General features: G+C 43.1%; 1 protein-coding gene across 1 annotated transcript in view; it reads left to right on the top strand.

Moving 5' to 3' along the window:
- The first annotated feature begins 155 nt into the window (after positions 1–155).
- The window catches only part of APBB1IP (amyloid beta precursor protein binding family B member 1 interacting protein), a 71,446-nt gene continuing 57,609 nt past the window's right edge, over positions 156–13,992 (top strand). Inside the window, exon 1 of the mRNA XM_070472002.1 lies at positions 156–239. The gene's annotated coding sequence lies outside the window, so the exon portion shown is untranslated. The remainder of the gene's footprint in view (positions 240–13,992) is intronic.

Genomic DNA, 13,992 nt, shown 5'->3' with positions numbered 1-13,992 from the left:
GCGCCCGTGGGTGTGTCTCCCACCAGGCGCCCTCCTCGCACCTCCATGCGGAGCCGCGCGCCGAGCGCCCCACGTCTGCGCGCCGCGAGGGCCGGGCCGGGCTGACACCACTTCCTCCCGAGCCGCCGAGCCGAGCCGGGGCGCAGCCCGCGCTCCCTGAAGCCTCCCGGCCGCCGCCCCGAAGCTGCCCCGCGCACGAGTCTCCGCCGAGTGTCCGCGCGCCCGGAGCAGCCGTCGAGGTAAGTGGCGCCGGCCCGCCTGCCCCGGGGGCCCTGGCAGCGGCACCCGGGCCGCCTCCGGCCCCCGACTCCCCGCCCCGGGATGTCTCCCGACCCGGAGTCGTACCCGAGGCCGGGCCGGTGAACGCGCGGCTCCGCTGGGCCCTGGAGGGCGGTCCCCTCCGCCGACCCCTGCCCTTGACCCAGCTCCGCGGGGTTTGGGGCTGAGGCTCGCCTTCCCCGAGTTGGGTTTCGTCAGATTTGACTGATTTCCTGCCCAGAAAACTGCTCCAAGGTCAGACGGGGAGCCGGTGCACCCTCTCCTGTCCAGCGGGTCCGGGAGCCCCGGCCTGACCCGCGCTGAAGGGGGGCATTTCCATTTCCTGGCGCCATGCATTGAGTGCGTGTCGTGTGAGAATTTGAGAGTGACGGTCACAAGTGTGTCGCGTCTTAGTGTTTCTTTCCTTGAAAACTTTCAGACGGCTGTTTCTTCTTTTTAAAAATAACTTTGCCTCCGAATGATTGTCCTTTTCGCTTTAAAATAGCAGAGAGGAACGAGCTGGACACCCGGCACAGGTGTGATTTGGCTTGGAATGAGTATCCAGAGCGGCCTTTTAGAAGCATGAAGCAAATTAACCAGGATGTCGTTGTATCCAGGAGGATCTCGGGTCAGGGGTCCCGCAGAACACCTCTTCCAGTGCACCCCTTATCTTCCTTCTGGGAAGGTGTTTCTTATCGTTCGGACCGTTGTGGAATGCTCAACATGTTTGTTCCTGGTGCCACTCACTGCAGAGTGGTTCACAGATAACTTTAAATGCGATCGTTATAGAAAGAAATGGAGTATCAGCAGAAGTACCATAGGGAAAAAGGTCAGGGGTTTATTAATGCTGAGGTGTAATGTGGTTTAAACCAAGCCAAGAGTACTCGCTACTAGTGATTTTCAAGTCTAGGCCTCTGAATGGAGGTTTCCGGGCCTTTGTCTCTTTGAGTAAACCTCAGGGTCAATTTTCTCTCTGGCCTGAATACTGAAATACTGGGACAGCCCGTGGGCAGCCTTAGAGTAACGCTGGCTAGCAAAATTAACAGAGAATCTATGAGGAAATTTCTGTAATGTCTTCTGGGTGGTATTTCCTGTCTGCTCAACGTGTTGTGAAAGGTCTAAGAAATTTAATGTCATCTTCAGATTCTGAGCCACCAGGGAATCAGGCAGTAAAGAGTCTGCATGCAAGGCGGGAGACCCAGGTTCCTTCCCTGGGTTGGGAAGATCCCCTGGAAAAGAAAAAGGCAACCCACTCCAGTATTCTTGCCTGGAGAATCCCATGGACAGAGGAGCCTGGCAGGCTACAATCCACGGGGTTGCAAAGAGTCGGACATGACTGAGCAACTTCACTTTCTTTCCAATTCTTAGTCATTTTCACATTATTACTGATATTTATATCTTTCCCGGATACTTGGGAGACTTGGGTTCTTTTCTAGACCTGCCTTTAACTAGAAAAAAAATGATGTTAATTAAGTTGCTTCGATCTCTCTAACCTTATCAGTAAAGATTATTGGCCTACCTGATATCTATCATTAAAATAGCAATTGAGGAGTTTCCAGAATTCTTTGAATCTGTCCTGTCTTGAATGCTGACAAAGAATGGCTGATCACTAACAAAAAAGAATGGAGAAAATGATAACAGATGTTGTTAGAGTCCAATCTTTTGAAGTCTTTTGTTTCTGAGAAGTTTCTCAAGAAACAGTGAATTTCTGGTCTACATGTAATAAGGTGCATTCACATTCTATTGAAAAACTTCAATAAAATTCAATAAAATTCAAAAAAATTTCAAATTTTTTCAAGTGTTAGTCCCCAGGAAATATAACTTTGTAATATGGATTACTTTATGACTCAGTTTCTTTAAATCTTAAGTGCTGCTTACTAGGTTTTGTTCCTTGGTGGCTCAGATGGTAAAGAATCTGCCTGCAATGCAGGAGGCCCAGGTTCAATCCCTGTGTTGGGAAGATCCTCTGGTGAAGGGAATGGCAACCCACTCCAGTATTCTTGCCTGGAAAATTTCACTGCCAGAGGAGCCTGGCAGGCTACAGTCAGTGGGGTTGCAAAGAGTCGGACATGATCGAGCAACTTAACATCCTGAGAACATATACCAATCACCCACTATTTTTTGACTTTTTAAAATAACAAATTAAAAGTTCTAGATATCTTCATATTACTATTAGTATGAACTGCTCATAAAATGCATTGCCGGGACTTCCCTGGTGGTCCAGTGATTAAGACTTTCCTTTCCAGTGCAGGGCGTACAGGTTCCATTCCTGGTCAGGTAGCTAAGATCCCACATGCCTTGCAGCCAAAAAACCAAAACATAAAACAGAAGCAGTATTGTAACAAATTCAATACTTTAAAAATGGTTCACATCAAAAGCCTTTAAAAAATGCATCGCCGTAAATGCCTATATTTGTTATACCACTTTCAATTTCTTTAAACCATCCCACTTTCACAAACGTGATTTTCATTTACTTCTAATCCTCTTCAATGTTAATTATTTTTATACTCAATACCTTTTAGTAAGTGCTGAAGCTTGTAATAAATTGTTTGTGTGTCGTAGTCTGTCACACCAAAGCATTTACAATTGCACTGCTTCCCCATCACCTAGCCAAATTCCTTGCACCATAGTTGGGACTCAAATAACATTTACTAAATGTCCAGCAATATTAGTTCCACTTCTGGATGGTACCCTCCATCTGTCTAAGCCCTGAGACCCAGTTGGCCCCCTACCAACCCTGACACTTGAGCAGGCAGAGCTATAGCATTGCCCCAGCTATAGCATTAGAAGCATTACACCTTCTCAGCTCCTGTTCTAAAGCTTGAATTCCTGACTCCATTTCCAAATATTTTCTGAACATCATCTATGCATTTGAATCACTAAGAATCATATTATAAGAGCTAGTCTTTCTTCTCTGTCAACTCAGTTTCCTCTTTATCACCAAATGGTCATCGTAAACAGTTATTATATTTATTTTTTTAGTTATTATATTTATTTAGCTTATTTTGTACAGACCCTGTGTTAACTAACTTGGATGTGTTGTTTCATTCATCCTGGGTTTATGGGGCTTCCCTGGTGGTGCTGGTGGTAAAAACCCACCTGCCAGTGCAAGAAATATAATGAGGCTTGGGTTCTATCTTGGGTCAGGAAGATCTCCTGGAGGAGGGCATGGCAACCCACTCCAGTGTTCTTGCCTGGAGAATCACATGGACAGAGGAGCCTGGCGGGCTACGATCCTTAGGGTTGCAAAGAGTTGGACATGACTGAAGCAACTTAGCATACATGCACACACACACCTGGGCTTATACTTCTATTAACCCGTTTTATCGTTGAGGAAATGAAAGGGCAGAGAGGTTAAGAAGCTTACCCAGGGAGTGAGAAGCTTAGCTGACCTTTGAACTGAGTCAGTATGACACCAGCACTCGAGGTGCTATACCAAGGGCAAGGGTTTAAATGGTGAAAAAGAACAGGAGGCCTTTCCTCGGTGAAGTTCGAGTTTAATAGGGGAGACATAAATGGGCAGTTACAGCCCCACACATGACCGAGGCCCTGTGCTGTGGGAGCACCCATCAGATTCCTATACCACATGGGGGTCAGGGAGGCTGAAGTGAAGGTAGGCCAGCAAAGAACATGCCTTTTTAGAGTGGGAAAACGTGTCTTTTGAAAAAATAATCTTCTTTAGCAGCAACCATGTGATTTAATTCTTGGCTGTGTTGCACAGTATGTGAGGTCTTAGTTCCCTGACCAGGGATCGAACCCACACCCTCTGCATTGGAACCGCGGAGTCTTAACCACTAGACTTCCAGGGAAGTCCCCATGTGATTTCATTTTTAGCTTTATTATATTTCCAATCCTCTTGATAATGGACTGTGTTAATTAAATCAGTGAACAGTGAGTAGCTTTTTTTTTTTTTTCCTATTTCTGCTGGGGATCCTTCTGATTTGATCTCATATCACAGACTCATCAGTGAAATGGCTGTAGGCTGGGAGCGGGGATAAATGCTAAATCACACAATAGTTGTTTCCACAAACTGGCCGGAAGATTTATGTCCATAGATTTATATCATATCAAACTGGAGGGAAAATACAGAGTGATAGTAGAACAAGCAAACACTAGACTTATTTTCCCTTTTTCACTATGAAATATTTCATACATACAGCAGATGGTGTAAGATATATATGTGAGTGTGTGAAAGTGCCTTAGTTGTGTCTAACTCTTTGCGACCCCATGCGCTAATACAGTCCATGGAATTCTGCAGACCAGAATACTGGAGTGGGTAGCCTTCCCTTTCTCCAGGGGATCTTCCCAACCCAGGGATCGAACCCAGGTCTTCTGCATAGCAGGTGGATTTTTCACCAGCTGAGCCACAAGGCAAGCCCATAAATTATAGCAAATAATAATAAAAGCCAACATCAAGATACATCAGTTCAGTTCAGTTCAGTTGCTCAGTCGTGTCCGACTCTTTGCGACCCCATGAATCGCAGCACGCCAGGCCTCCCTGTCCATCACAAATTCCCGGAGTTCACTCAAACTCATGCCCATCGAGTCGGTGATGCCATCCAGCCATCTCATCCTCTGTCAAGATACATATCACCTAGCTTAAGAAGGAAAATAATTCCAGTACTTCTGACTTCCTCTCAATAGCATTACCCTTTTTTCATGATGGTGGGTCAGATGGTAAAGCGTCTGCCTACAATGTGGGAGACCTGCATTCAACCCCTGGGTGGGAAAGATCTCCTGGAGAAGGAAATGGCAACCCACTCCAGTATTTTGGCCTGGGAAATCTCATGGACGGAGGAGCCTGGTAGGCTACAGTCCATGGGGTCACAAAGAGTCAGACATGACTGAGCAACTTCACTTCAGTTTTTCTTTATAGAGGTCATCATTATTCTGAATGTGCTGATTTTTTTGAAAAGGATTTAGAAAGCAGGTACATGCGTTTACAAAGATGTCAAACTGGGAATTAGAGTATATTGGCACTTGGGAAACTGAAATTATTTTTTAAATATTTATTTATTATTAGTTTATTTATTTGGCTGCACTGAGTCTTAGTTGCAGCATCCAGATCTACTTCCCTGACCCAGGATGTAACTTAAGCTCCCTGCTCTTAGCCACTGGACCACCAGGGAAGTCCCTTGGGAAGCTGAAATTAGCATCTTCACTGACTCAAAGCATGGTCATAAATAGTGTCCTATAAAGTAAAGACAATTTATTTTAATTTAAATAGCATGAAAACAAAGTGGATTACCAATGGTTAAGAGGAAGTACCATGGAAAAGTAGTAGAATCTTAGTCATTAATGAAGTAACCAAGATTCATCATGGGATAACTGTAACTTTTAAGTGTGGTAAAGCATACATAAGTTAGGAACTGCTAATTTCCATATTACTTCAATTTCTACTTTAAATAGAATTCAGTCATTCCAAAAAACATTTGCCAAGCACTATAACAGGTGAATGGAAGAGATGGAGATCTCTGCATTTGGGGAGCTATATTCCAATGAGGAGACACAGACAATCATCAGTAAGCATCATAAATAAGTAAATAATATAGGTGAGTAAAAAGTCCCATTTGAAAAGGTAAAGTTGAGCGAAGTAAAATTGCAGTGTTAAATAAGATGGTCAGGCCTGGCCTCCTTGGGAAGGTAAGACCTGAGCCCGGGTTTGAAGGAGTTGACTGTCTGAGGGAACAGTGTTCTGAACAGAGGGAATAGCTAGTGCTGAGGCCAAAAGGCACAAGTAAGCCTGGTGCGTTCGAGGAAAAAGGCACCTGTGTGGCCTGGAGGGTGAGAGTAATAGGAGGTGTGGTTGGAGATGTGAGAGGAGGATGAAGAGATGACAGATCACAGAGGGTCTTGTAACCCATCATGAAAACATTGACTTTTACACTGAGTTAAATTGAGGGGCCATTACAGGATTCTGAGAAAAGGAGTAATGTGATCTGATTACATGTCAAAGGCTCACTGTGATTGCTTGAGAAAAAGCTGGATAAAGTCAGAAATCTATTAGGAAGCTTTGGGAATCGGCATATATTTATAATGGTAGAGCCAACAGGATTTCCTGACAAAGTGGATGTGGGATTTAAGAGAAAGAGGAACTAAAGATGACTTGAAAGTTCTTGACCCAAACAATGGGAAGGATGGAACTGGCATCAACCACGTGGGCAGTTTAGAGGGGAAGCTGTGCGAAGTTGAGTTTTGGGGAGGGAGGGGGCATACGTATGCATATAGTTGATTCATGTTGTGGTACAGCAGAAACTGCAGCATTGTAAAGGACTTATACTCCAATTAAAAATAAATTGAAAGAGAAATCTGAAAAAAAAATAAGTTTTGGACATGGATATGAAATGTCAACTGGTAATAACTATGTGCTTATTACATAAATGGCTAAAGTCATTCAGCCTAAGTAACTTTTGGGGAAGGTACTGTCATTAATTCTCATTGTACAGATTAGAAATGACAGTTTAGAGAGTTTTAAGAATTTTACCCAAGATTACAGTTTAAGAACTGGGAAGTAAAACTAGCTCTTTAGGATCCTAGTGCTTTAAACTCTTCTTTTGAAACTTGCTGAAAGAATTGACCAACAATCTTTATTATATAAATGAAATAAGAATATAGTCAGCTAATCAGTAATATTTCATGCTTGAAACTCAAGACAGTGAGAGTTCTTTTTAATAAATGAGAGAGCGAGAAATGAATATTGAAAAGCCCCATATTTGTACATGAATTCACAACCAGTGACATGGGCCTTATAAAAGGTTTCTGTGAGGGTTTGGGGAATTTATTTATTTGTTTGGCTGTGTTGGGTCTTAGTCGCAGCACGTTGGATCTTCACTGGGGCACACGGGCTTCTCTCTAATTGTGGCCTGTGGGCTTAGTCGCCCTGTGCCATGTGGGATCTTAGTTTTCAGACCAGGGATTGAACCCATGTTTCCTGCTCTGAAAGGTGGATTTTAAACCACTGTACCATCAGGGAAGTCCCCTCTAAGATTATGAGTTTAACATTAGGATTCTGAGAAAAGGAAGACAACGGCCTTTTCCACAAAGGAGGTTTTTGTGCCCTGAGGTTAAGATACTTATATTTTCAAAATCTAAGACCAGATGGATTTTAAATGGATGCATGAGTTAGAGCAGGACTAAGAGTTCACTCGCAGCTGTTGAAGAATGGTAGGTAACACGGCTGTGACATTTGGAAAGCTGGAAGTGGCTTCTGGGAAGTAAATGCTGAGATCAAGATAGCTGACATTTCATTTGTTTTGGCTACAGTAGGTGTCAGGGCAGTGTAATTATAAGAGAGTAGCACTTAGTAGAATAGAATTCGGCTTACTTCATTGTCTGCATCATAGTTCATGTTGTAGACTGTTTTTTCGCCCACAGGCGAAAGTTTGTTTTTCAGTTAAGTGCATTATTAGAATTTTGTCTCAAAAAGAAAAGAATAAACAAATCAGTTATGTGGCAGAAAAAAATACCACAGAATCTTTTTCAGGCAATTTACAGAATGATCTCAATTCAGTGACTGACTATGGTATTAACGAACTCTTTCATCTCTGCTGATAACATAAAATTCATAGTTGATGGGTCAGTGAACTGATGAGGTTTGGGATGTAGCATTAAAAAATCATTTATTTTATTATTTTTTAAGGGGAATGACTCTCTTCTAGTTAAATTCCTAAATGATATGGCGTAGCAAGTCAAGACTGTTTCTTAGCAAATCAAGACTATTAGTTGACTGACGTGGTGCTTAAATTTCCGCCATTATATGTGGCAAACAGAAATGAAGTGGCTTGGGCCCGGGACGTGGGTAAGTGCAGTGTGATGCTGTGAGCAAATGCGCCCAAGATTGCCGTAGAAGAGAAAAGCTGAAACTTCCAGGGAGCTTACTGCCCAGACCATCAGAGCAGAAAAGCGCCGCTTATTCGAGATTCACAGAAAGAACTTCTGTGCTTACATGGACACTCAAGTTGAATGACATTCCGCTGAAGATGCTGACACTGGAACTTTTTCTCCAGTCTTATCACATATCTGTCGAGGGCTGACCATGTGCCAGAGTAGAAGGTGTGAAACAAAATAAGATATGGCACCGAACCTCCAGAAGCTTCTGGTCTAGTGGGAGACCCAGGCCTGCAAATAAACACATAACAGTTTGTGAGGAGCATAAGACGGTGATGGGAGTGATTGTAGGGAAGACATAGTAGTGGGGGAACCAAAGGCATTTTGAAGGATAAAGATATTTCCGGGAGGCCCAGTGGAAAAAAGCTACCTCAAGCACTACATGCATGAAATTGTCTGGCAGAGCTGGAGCATACAGGGTGGTGGGAAAGGAAATGGGGAGATTTCGGTTTAACCCTTAGTGTATAATACTCAGATTACGTTTATGTGGTACAGTCCCCATGGTCTACCACCTTGGAGTCAAAATGCTTAGCACTTGAAAAAACAGAAAACTCTGGTTCTCTGGAGCCCTGTCCAACACAAGTATAATAATGCAAGCAACATAGATTATTTTTATTTATTTATTTATTTTGCCATACCATGCGGCATGAAGGATCTTAGTTCCGTGACCAGGGATCAAACCCATGCCCCTGCAATGAAAGTACAGCATCCTAACCATTGGACTGCTGGGAAAGTCCCCACATAAATCACTTCACATTTTCAAGAAGCCACACTAGAAACAGTCAAAGAGAAACACGGGATGTTAATTTAGTAATCTATTTTATTTAGTACATGTATATCCAAAATGACCATTTAATGAGTTAATTATACTAAATTACGGTAAATGTAAGTCGTATTGAAATTGTGGATGAATTCTTTTTCTTTTTTCATACTAAATCTTCCAAATCCAGCACGTCTTACACTTATAGCACATTTCAGTTTGGACGAGCAACAGTTCAAGTGCTCCATGGCCACCTGTGGCTAGTGGCTACTGAACTGGCCGGTGCAGCTTAGGTAATTGCACAAATACTGTACTCTAAGTGTTGACTGTTCAGCTGTATGGAGGATACTAGATGCCTTATGAAGAAAACCAAGGGGAAAAAGAAACAAAAAGCGTTTTCTATTACTGTGGGGTGTGTCCTTGGAACCAGATTTTAATGCATAGCTCAGCCTACACCCAAAATGCTTTATTAGCCCTCTAAGCAACAAAAACAACAACAAATTGCCATTGTTTACTTTTTATTCTTTATCTTCCCCTCTGTCCACCCTCCCATCCTCACCCTTATCTTTTTGGATTCTTCTTAAAAGTAACAGGGACTGAAAAAAGAGTGGAAGTAAAACGTAGAGCAGGATACCGTAAACCCACATCCGGCTAATGTGATTGGTTGCCCTAGGCAACGGTGGTTGTCAACTCTTTTTTTTTTCTCTTTAGCTTTCATCTGCTAGCTCACAGCATAACACACCCTCACAGCAGCAGCTGTCTTTGTGATGGTCTTCAACTCCAAAAATACACCTCCCTTCCAGGACAGAAGATAGTGATAAGATTTGGATGGTGGAATTGTAAGTGCCGTGGGGACAGTTTGAAAAAGCTTTAGGGAGATTCCAGTGCAGGTCCTCTCTAGTTCAGAATGGTTAAGAATCTCTGTCCTAGGGATTTCCCTGGCGGTCATGTGAGGAACTAAGAGCTCACATGTTGTGTGGCGTGACCAAAAAAAAAAAAACACAACAGTCTCTGTCCTAGAAACACAACTGACAGATGTCCTTTTCAGCAGCTTTGTATTTTAAAACTGTGCCTAGTCTGTGGAAAAATGGCAGTTCAGGAACCCAGTAATGCAACAGGCAGAAGTAAACAAGTCCTGCTTGGGACTTGGGAACCTGTATGTGGTGTGTGAGTAAGTGATGGACATTTGTTTCCACTAGTGGTTTTAGATCCCCTGGAGAAGGAAATGGCACCCCACTCCAGTTTTCTTGCCTAGAGAAACCCCATGGACAGAGGAGCCTGGCGGGCTATGGTCCATAGGGTTGCAAAGAGTCAGACACGACTGAAGCGATTTAGCACACAGTGGTTTTAGAGGGAGATACAGTAACAAAAATGATGATGGTGGTGATAATAATAATGGCTTAATATAGTATATCAGACACTATACCACAGACTCAGGTTAAATCCCTTAGCCAGGATCTCCCAACAGCTGAATGTATTTACTGAGTACATGATGTGTGTCACAGGCTTGGATGAAAATACAAGATTTTCTGCCTAACCTCAGTGTGTTGTGAAAGACAGACATGAACTCAGTTGCATTCAAACTGGACAAATAGATACTGTAACAGCAGCATTAGCAAAATAGCTGCCAAACTCTACCTCTTAATGGTCACCGTGGGTCTGTGTCTTCAGAAGGCTATGTGGCATGATTGTGAACTTGAGCTTTCGACTGAGACCTGGGCACAGTCCAGTCCTCCACTCACATGAGCTTGTGCAAATTATTGTTTCTCCAGCCCTAAGTTTTATAACCCATAAAATTAGAATAATGTCACTACATCCTAGGATTGCTTTGAGAATTAAATGAGATACTATGTGTGTCTGATCTATAGTAATTGTCCCATATTTATAACTCCTACTATTCTTTTTTAAAGGTGCTAATACATATTAACATGAACTGTTACCCATTGAGTTCCAGTAGTTGAACTGTTATCCAGCCATAGTGCTGTGCCAGCTACTGGGAGAGTTGAGTCAAAATGCTTAGGCACTTGTAAAAACAGAAGACTGTGGTTCTCTGGAGCCCTGTCCAATACAAATATAATACAAATAAAATGCTGCCCCTCTCAGCATAGCTGAAAAGATTTTTTGAAATCTTGGTTGTTGATTCATACTTTTATTGACAGGCTGGAATAACATAAGAAGGTGGTATGACTTACTCGGCAGCTGAACAAGCTTCTTTCTTGACTGTGAAGCTGACGGGTTCCATAGATGGATGTGGTGATTGACAGAAGGCAGCTTTCCTGTTTGGTTTGGATAAAGATCAGATGTGTAAGTTTCAGCCCTCTTTGGGGGCTATTTGCTGAGATCAGCAATGCCTTATGCTGAAAGTGGAGCTCTTAAGAGTTCTTAGTGCATTTCACTGAATGTGGACATTTCTTTTCTGAACCCCTTCTAATGGATGGAAGGATGGATGAATGGTTGGCTGGTTGGACTGGGACCTCATGTCTGTTACAGAGTCCCAAACTGCTTTATTTGTTTTTGTTTTCTTGGCTCAAGTCCCACCTTAAGAACCTGTGAGCCAGTTCTCCCATAGTGTATAGGGCAAGGGTTCTTGCTGATTCTAGACCCAGGGCAGTTGCAGTTTCTTGTTGTTCCTTGTGACAGACGAGTCGAATGGCCCATATAGCATCAGTCCTTAATTACTTGAGTTTGTCTGTGGACTTCCATCTTTGCTAACCCCGAGTTTGGGCATTTTCTTTGGCTCTGTGTTTGACAGCCCTCCTCCAGACCCACATTGGACCACTGCTTCCCTTACTCTAGTGGTTCTCTGTACGATCCCTTCTCCTTAACATCTTCCAGAAATTCCTCAAGGTTTTTCATCTAGCAGCGGCATCCTTCCTTGCTTTCCAGACTGCTCTGGAGTGATTTCACTTGAATCTTAGGAAAGTATGTGTATGCACTGCCCACTAAACAGAAGTTATCAGTGCACTTATTTTTTAAAAAATAATTTTATTTATTTGTTTTTTGGCTGTGCTGGGTCTTCATTGCTACGTGGGCTTTTTCTCTAGTTGCAGGGAGCAGGGGCTACTCTAGTTGCAGTGGGCAGATTTCTCACCACAGTGGCTTCTCTTGTTGTGGAGCATGGACTCCAGGGCACACCGGCTTCAGTAGTTCTAGAGCTATTGGGCTCTAGAGCACAGGCTCAGTAGTTGTGATGCATGGGCTTAGTTGTGGGATCTTTTCGGATCAGGGGTAGAAACTGCGTCTCCTGCATTGGCAGGCGGATTCTTCGCTACTGAGCCACCAGGGAAGCCCCTATCAGTGTATTTAAGTGATTTGAATTATGTGGATCATGAAACAGTTACTACAGTAAGTTTGGTGAATATCCATCATCTCATATAGATATAAAATCTAAGTAATAATTTTTTTCCTTGTGATGAGAACTCTTAGGATTTACTCTCTTAACATCCTTCATATATAACATAGAGCAGTGTTAATTATATGCATCATGATGTACACTACATCCCTAATGCTTATTTATCTTATAAGCAGAAGTTTGTACCTTTTGATCACCTTTTTCCAATCCCCACCCCACCCCCCAGTAACCACAAATCTAATATCTTTTTCTATGAATTTCTTTGTTTTTGAAGTATAGTTCTACAACCACTGTGTTAGTTCCTGGTGCACAACATAGTGATTTGATCTTTCTATCATCAGAATTTGTGCCATTTTCTCATTATTATCTTTGGAAAGACTGACATTTTGGCTTTTTTTTAATGCACTGAATATTGACATAAATAGTCATTTACCACGTGTGCCTTTGCGTGACACTTTTCTGCTCACAGCCTGCATTTCTTGACTTGCAGTTGGGACTAACATATTTTGCAGAGCAGGTGCGACGAGGCAGAATTGAGTATAAGAGCATAGTACCATACTGGACTTGTAGAAGGTACCCTGGAGTGGTAGCTGCAGTGATCATTTGCTCTACTGTTAACAGCTGCATAACAGACCATAACAGATCTGTGCAACAGATCACAGATTGTGTGGGTCAGGACTCGCCGCCGCAGGGCTAGCTGGCATCAGCTCCGTGATGTCTGTGACCTCGGTTGGGGAGACTTGAACAGCTGGAGGTGGTGCAGACTGCTGGAGACTGGGCTTACCTGGAGGATTTTTCACTCGCCAGCCTGGCCCCTGAGCTGGGCCGGGATGGGTAACCAGAGTGTCTCCTGTGGCCCCTCCAGGTGGCTCTGGCTTCTCACCGGGTGACAGCTGGGCTTCCACGGGGAGTGTATGGAGGGAGTTCTAAACCACCCTGTGATGGCCTCTCCTTGCCTGCCCTGCACACAGAGCGTCACTTCCTTAATACTGCATCCGTCATAGCAGTCAGAGACTGCTCAAGTCACAGGCAGGGGACAGAGACCCCACATCAAAGAACGGGAAGCCTTGTTTAACCATCATCATCATCACCATCTTTACACTGTGAATCTGCTTCTTCCGTATGAATAAGGAAAGGAAGTGCTTTCAAGTCCCATAACAATTGAGTGAACATTTTCCTCAAGAGGTTACACGTTGCCCAGGAAAGGAACATTAGTGATAAAGATAAGCTGGATTTTCCAGTATCTAACCTGATTCTTTTTCATTCCATACTGTTTTTTTTTTTAATGTTTTTTTTTAGCCATGCACAAAGCTTGTGAAAACTTAGTTCCCCAACCAGAGATCACACCTGGGCTCTTGGGCAGTGGTAGCGCAGTCTAAACTACTTGACCGCCAGGGAGTTCCCTCATTCTGTACTTTTAAACAGTAAATAGACAGTTTCTTATGCATTTTCAACACAGAAATAATACAGGGCATGGCACATGGTGAGTGCCTTCTTTCCTGTGTTTGATGTAAAGCACAAGCCATTTTTGTCTTGACTGAAACTTTTGATTCTCATAATCTTCATACACCCTGTACTTGCCTGTGACATTTTTAAAATTTACTTGTTTTTAATTGGAGATAATTACAATATTGTGTTGGTTTCTGCCATACATCAACATGAATCAGCCATTGGTATACACATGTCCCCCCCATCTGGAACCTCTCTCCCACACTTGTTTTAAAATTTTACCATC

This window comes from Odocoileus virginianus, chromosome 9 (genome assembly GCF_023699985.2).
Source record: "Odocoileus virginianus isolate 20LAN1187 ecotype Illinois chromosome 9, Ovbor_1.2, whole genome shotgun sequence".
Taxonomy (NCBI): domain Eukaryota; kingdom Metazoa; phylum Chordata; class Mammalia; order Artiodactyla; family Cervidae; genus Odocoileus; species Odocoileus virginianus.
This window is presented reverse-complemented; position numbering and strand designations above follow the sequence as displayed.